The sequence below is a fragment of the Lactuca saligna genome, chromosome 8 (assembly GCF_052625555.1).
Source record: "Lactuca saligna cultivar CGN05327 chromosome 8, ASM5262555v1, whole genome shotgun sequence".
In the NCBI taxonomy this organism is placed as follows: Eukaryota; Viridiplantae; Streptophyta; class Magnoliopsida; order Asterales; family Asteraceae; genus Lactuca; species Lactuca saligna.
In genome coordinates this window covers 188,900,514-188,906,513 of record NC_136424.1, presented here as the reverse complement: position 1 = coordinate 188,906,513, position 6,000 = coordinate 188,900,514, and positions in this window count along the sequence as shown.

Genomic DNA, 6,000 nt, shown 5'->3' with positions numbered 1-6,000 from the left:
TTCAATGCTACCTTTTTGTTAAAAGGTACTACCTAAAGCGCTATCTATTATAACCAAAGTCTCCAGTTCGGAGAGCGTGTCAAATGTGTATAGATCTATATGGGAACTCATGATCCCGCGCCCTGATTGTTAGCTACAGTCCTTTGGGTGACAGTTTGTCATAACGTTTCGATGCCTGAAGACCGTCGCCACAAGCATATTATGTTTAGTATGGTTATAAAACTCACCGGATAGACAATTATTATAGTATTCTGCTTTTATGAACGAGTAGTTATTAAAACTATCCTTCATCCAACAAGTGTGGTCTTCTTATAGCTTTATTTTATAAAACTATGCCTCAACCTTTTAAGCATTTCAGTTGCTTTCGATTTTCGGTCTTGGACATTAGAGACTGCCTATTACTTTAGGAAAATAAGGGATTTTCCTGTATCCAAAACAATCAACTAATAGGAAAATAAGGGATTTTCCTGGTACAATATATACATTTCACAACACGAACATTCATATGCATTTCATACTTTGATAAGAAAATAATGGATTTTCTTGGAAAAACGCACGAACTTTGGAATGATATACATTTTTCTCAAAACCGCTTATGAACTCACCAACTTAATTGTTGGCACTTTTTCTTTGAAATAACTTGTATTCTCAGGGAACCGCTAAGAAGGTTTGGAAACCAACTTTTGGGGATTAACGCTCTGACGTTAATTACTTCTTTCGAAAGATGTTTATGTATTTATCTTTTGAACATGTAACAAATACAATTATGTAAACATTTTGAAACCTTTATATGTATGGTGGTGTGTACTTTCCTTACTATGAACTGTTATAATACTGAATATGACGTCCTCCGCCATCGAACGTTTCCGCAGTTCTGGTTTGGGGGTGTGACACAAGGTGGCTATAGTTCCCTTCCTCCGATTGCTTTGGAATCAGCTCAGGTTGCTCAATGGGAATGGTAGTTTTGTCCCTATTTTCATGCAACATCCTCCTCATTTCTTACCTTTCTTCAGCTAACATATCCTGAATCATGGCTTGTACTCCAGCCATGGTGATTCGTTCAGGAGCAACTTCTGCTACAACAGGTAGACGTTCGGTGTGTAATGAAGAGAATTAAGATAGGAAAGATTTTATTTACGATCGACGTGTAAATCTCCTTTTAACTCCGAAAAGATACATGCCAGTTCTAATACCATAATTAAACGTTTAGAAGTCTGAACATGTAAAGTTTCTAGATCCGGTCGGCAACAAACCATAGATCCGATCGTACATTTAGCATCATAAATCATTTAGCACATAAAAGCATGTTAGGTATTTTCCCTAAATAAGCTAGTACTTGTGTCTATTTAGGTGTATTACCTAAGACACACTCCTCACAATCATTGCTTAGCATTCCAAGTTTAAGTCTAGAAATAAATCCATATTCAATTTCGCTTAAACTAATGCTTTGATACCAACTGCGACATACCCATTTTCACGGTCAGAAAAGACCGATTTTGTTTATGCTTTATAAAAATCAGAGTACCTCTTTTTAATAAAAATGTGCGGAATTTGTTCCCATTGAAACATGATAAATACGTTATCAGGGCATTTCCGAAGAAAAGTATTTTTATTCTCTTTAAAACATTTGGGATGTCATCGTCAATTCAGAAACATAAGCATAAACAAAACTTACATTCATTATCATTGGTTATTCTCAATAATCTCTCAGTGTAATGTGACTTCATATCAACACATGTGATATAAATAAACTAAGTGGGTCAGGTTGGGAAACCTGGTGAGTACATAGGGATTTCAACCCATAATCATATAATTATTATGTTTGATCATCAAACAGTTAACCCAATTACGAATCCCCATTATCTTCTTTACTCTTAAGGATCTACCCTAAGAATCAACTATTTCTCATTCATTGATTCCTAAGGATTATCCTAAGGAATAGGTACGAAGTTCATCATTGTCAATGACACAACTATCAAGCACAGCTGCTAGTTCTATCACTTAGGCGCAGCTGCCAGAATTGTGACATTCTATGTGAGGCGCAACCGCCATTATTGTCCTTCAAGCACAGCTGCTAGGGTTATCTCGTTTATTGACTGTATCGTTTTCGAGAGTCCGCTTGCAATACATGTCAATGAGTTTTTAGAGTACAACGGTGAACACATCGTTCACAACACATACAGGTTGCGAGCCTGCAAGTGTTCCACTGGACTGTCTAGAATAATCTGTGGTTGTTATCCGTACTCTGCTAGATGATGGGGCCAGCATTTGGGAACAAGGCTTCTCATATTGTCCACCTTTCACTCTTACCTCATGGTCTATATCACCTCTCAACTCATCATCCAACTCATATTTCATCTACCTATGTTTTACCCAACATATTATGTAGATATAAATACATATACAGTTTAAATCATATAAAACTTGTATAAAATCGTTCATCCAACATGTAGTTTATATAAAATACTTCATATCTATGTGTAAGATGAAAGGGACCATGCACTCACTTGAAAAGGTGGTGATTCCGAACTCAGAAAGCGCTTCGCTTCTTAATTAAAAATAATTTCATTCGACAAAACCTAGTATTATTACCACTAGAGTTTAGTCTATTATTCGTCAAGACTAATTAATAGTCTAGCTATTATTACTATTATATAAGCATTAAACAATACTTATATAACCCATAATAATAGCCCAAGTACTTATTATAAGTTCCTAATAACGTTACTATAATGAAATAAAAGCTATATTAAAAATAGCGTAGGCGTAGCTCATTTACAGCGGGTTTTATAGAAAACTAGGCTTTGCTTGGAGCAGAGTTCCCGAGCCGAAAAGATCTTTTTCTCGAAGTCGTCAAGCACTCTGGGGCTTCCGCCTCGTGCTAGGGAGGTTCCCTAGGCTTTTCAGGGGGTTTCGGGGCTAGAGAGAGGTTCTAGAGAGAGAGTAAAGAGAAGAAAGAATGAGAAAGATGTGAGGAAAATGAAGCTGGCAGAGGTTCTATTTATAGGCTGAATTATGGCTGAACTTGGTGCCACATGTCACCATCTGGTGGCAAGACTTGGGGAGAAAGCAATGGTCAAGATTGTGCCACGTCACCCATTTTCGCACAGCACACTTCCGACTTCTAAAATCTGTAACATTCCCATACGAGCTCCGTTTTTGATGTTCTTTATATCCACATGTAGGTAAAAATAAGATCTACAGCTTTCATTTTGACTCCCTCGGCTAATTTTCGACCGATCTTAAATTTAATAGTACGAGGAGATTATAGTGTTAAATATCCGCGTAAAATTCATAACTTCTACATACGGACTCTGTTTTCATCTGTCTTTTTACCGTTGAGTTCCTTTTAATGAGATATTCAATTCTCATTTTGGTCGCGTAGGCCAAAAACCGATCGATCTAAAATTCGAGTTTCGGGTTGTGCACTGCTAAACCAAATCTTAGAATTCCTAATAGGAAGTCAGATTTTGGCGTTCTTTTTTTGTATGTTATTGGTGTAACATATACTAACACTTTTGTTTATATTTCTAAAGCTAAAAAGTCCTCCATCGTAAATTCACTATTTACGTCTCCCAGTGTCGTGCCGGTTTTGTCGTAAAACTTCGACGGACCATAACTTCTTCGTTATAACTCAGATTTTGGCATTCTTCATATGTACAGAACCCTTGCGAAGCATTATAGAACTTGGTTAATATTATTTATTCTAAATAATCTTTTGTCAAAAAGTCATTTTCGACCCCTATTATATCTAAATTGACTAGCCCGGATCTACGAGCGTTACAGTATATATATATATATATATATATATATATATATATATATATATATATATATATATATATATATATCGTATAAATCCGACTTCATATGAATTAGATATGATTTTTATAAGATATAAAAATCAGTCGTGCACAAGGAATGTGTGACGTAAAAAGCTATGATGAGAATGCTTTACTTTTAGTAAAAATCACCAAAAGGAAAATCATAGTACTCTTTAAAATAGGAATTTTGAGAAAAAGAATGCCAACAACGGAATCCGTGTGAGAAAGTTATGATTTTAGCAAAATCATTTAATCATATAAATATAGGGGTAAAAAATAAAGTCAGAATTAACCGATGGAGATCAAAGTAAAGTTATAGATCTCATCGAGAGCTTTTTTGGGGTAATAAAGAATGTCAAAAACAGAGCTCGTATGAAGAAGTTATAAAATTTAAAAATCTGCATTTTGTGGTGATGTGCGGTGCGCGTCGGGTGCACGACGTGTGCTTTTAGAAGGAGAAAACGCAGACCACAGAGAGGCCGACATGAGGAACAAATCGACTGGGGAGACGTCGACTTATACGCGTGATGCACACTCCATTTGCATATGGCCCATGACAGATTTTGGCCCTACAAATAACTGTTCACCTGTCATTCATTCCCACCCCCCCCCCCCCCCAACTTTCCTTTCTCGAGTTATGTCGACTTTTGCCTAATTTTTCTCTTAGTTTTAGTCTTCAGCGAAGTGTTGCGGTCCCTGAAGTAGTAGTAGCTAGCGAGTAGAATCTTAACGAGTGCAATTTCCTCATTTTTGTTAGGAAGAACCACTGTAAGTTAAGCTACACTCTAGTATTTTCGGTGTAACTTATACTTATATTCATAAGTCTTTATTATGAACCTATACATACGATTTATTGGTGATTTCAAGTCATTATACTGATTGATCTAGTTACATGAGAGGTGTAAAGAATGGTCACGTTGGCTTGATTGATGGAGTTCAGAAAGGTTATACGTCGAAATGGTCACGCCTCCCAACTATCATGCATGGTTGATCCTTATTTGATAGAACTATTAATATTCATTAGCATTAGTGGGGAATCTAGACTATCATTATCGTCAAGGAATAATAAGACTTTGTAATGATTATATTAGGTAATGTCATAAGAAAAGATAAAATACCAAGGTGAAGTTCTACCAAAATCGTCAGTCATTCACCTAAGTCAGATGAGTGCACAGTCCCTTTCTTGAACATGATTTTAATATAAGTATTAATTATAGTATTAAATATATGTTAAATAGTTTATATGTGAAATATAAGTTCTTTTTCTAGTTCTAAATCTGTTTGAAGTGTATTTGAGGATATACGAACCAGATATGGTTCTATATAAATCTACTATTATATAATAATAAGAGAAATATTATAAGGGAAAACAATAAAAGTATAATAATGCCTAAAATACTCTGTGCATAATATATACACCAATATAGAATAGTGTTGTCTAGATAGAATTGTTATTGGGAGTTCACTAGTTATGCCCGTTAGTAAAGATAAAACTTGTTATAGATACCAAGTTTAATTCAGTTTGATATCGGGTAGTCTTATGCGGATGTGCGTGTGTAGGCTAGGAACAGAGAGTAGAATTTTGTTCCTTAACGCTTTTAGGTGTTGATGGTATGAAATATGAACCGAAGTACAAATTGTATTCGCTTTTAGATAACCAGAAATGGTAGGTCTAGATCAGACAACTATAATGGTATGTAAGCTTATTCTTTTAGGGGACCAAGAATGGTGGGCCCAGATCAGATAACTGTAAAGGTATGTCTGCACAGTCAATTGGATGACCAGAAATGGTGGGTCCAGATCAGGAAATTGTAAAAATATGTCTGGTCATCTTCCAGATGGAAAACACTTGATTATTCTAAATGATTCATTAGGCGGGATAACCCTGCCTGATAATCGTACACTTGGATCTATGAGGATCGATTGGGGTGGGTATATTTGGGTATAAGAGTTTATAGATATCCAAATCGAAGACACATCTATATTGTTTGGTAATAATTGGTTTTACAATATTATATATATATATATATATATATATATATATATATATATATATATATATATATATATATATATATATATATGAAGATTATGGGATTGAAAACCCTATGTACTCACCATGTTTTCCAACCTAACCTACTCAGTTTTTTTATATCACAGGTAGCTATACAATGTT